Here is a 712-nt window from a genome sequence, read left to right on the forward strand (position 1 = left end):
GATCCGTCAATGGATTAGATTCGCGCCACTAGCGCGCGGCTACATATGGCTTTGAGGCGTGATGATGTTGTCTTTAAAGTGATCATATATTCAGGAGGTATTACGTGATTTTTCTCAGGGTCAGATTTGTGCGAGTCCACTGGTATTTAATGCTGTTAACCCCTTTGTATTAAGCATGGTGTTCGTTTTGTGAGTATGACAGCGCTTTTGCCGATTTGCTTTAAATTTGAATCTATATATATATATGTATTTTTTTGGGTAGAGGTCGGACTAGGCAGGTAACGTTAAGAGCCTGACGAGACCGACAGCAACGGGCAGGCTGCAGTGATTTGAGACATACACGTGATGGTCTGTTATAGCATTTTGTAACTTAGAAGCACTTATATATTTCCTGTAAACTCCTTTTAGACGATCCACAAAATGCATAATTGCAGTTCATAGTTAAGTAATAACACGCGAGCATTCGTGCCTGTAGTCATACCACATGTAATCACAGCTGTGGTAATGTTCACTAACGTTACCACAGACAGGGACAGTGGTTTTGCTTTTAGTAATTAATTTCAAGTAACAAAAACATATTTAAATAGGTAAGTGAGACTAGTGCGTTTTTTTTACAACGGTTACCACATAGTACTATTTTAGAGACATATATTTTCATTAAAACGTTTATTTATTTGTGAAAATAAAGGAAATTCTTCCGCTAGAAGTAGGG

The sequence above is a fragment of the Sinocyclocheilus grahami genome, unplaced genomic scaffold (genome assembly GCF_001515645.1).
Source record: "Sinocyclocheilus grahami isolate Dianchi unplaced genomic scaffold, SAMN03320097.WGS_v1.1 scaffold185.1, whole genome shotgun sequence".
Taxonomy (NCBI): domain Eukaryota; kingdom Metazoa; phylum Chordata; class Actinopteri; order Cypriniformes; family Cyprinidae; genus Sinocyclocheilus; species Sinocyclocheilus grahami.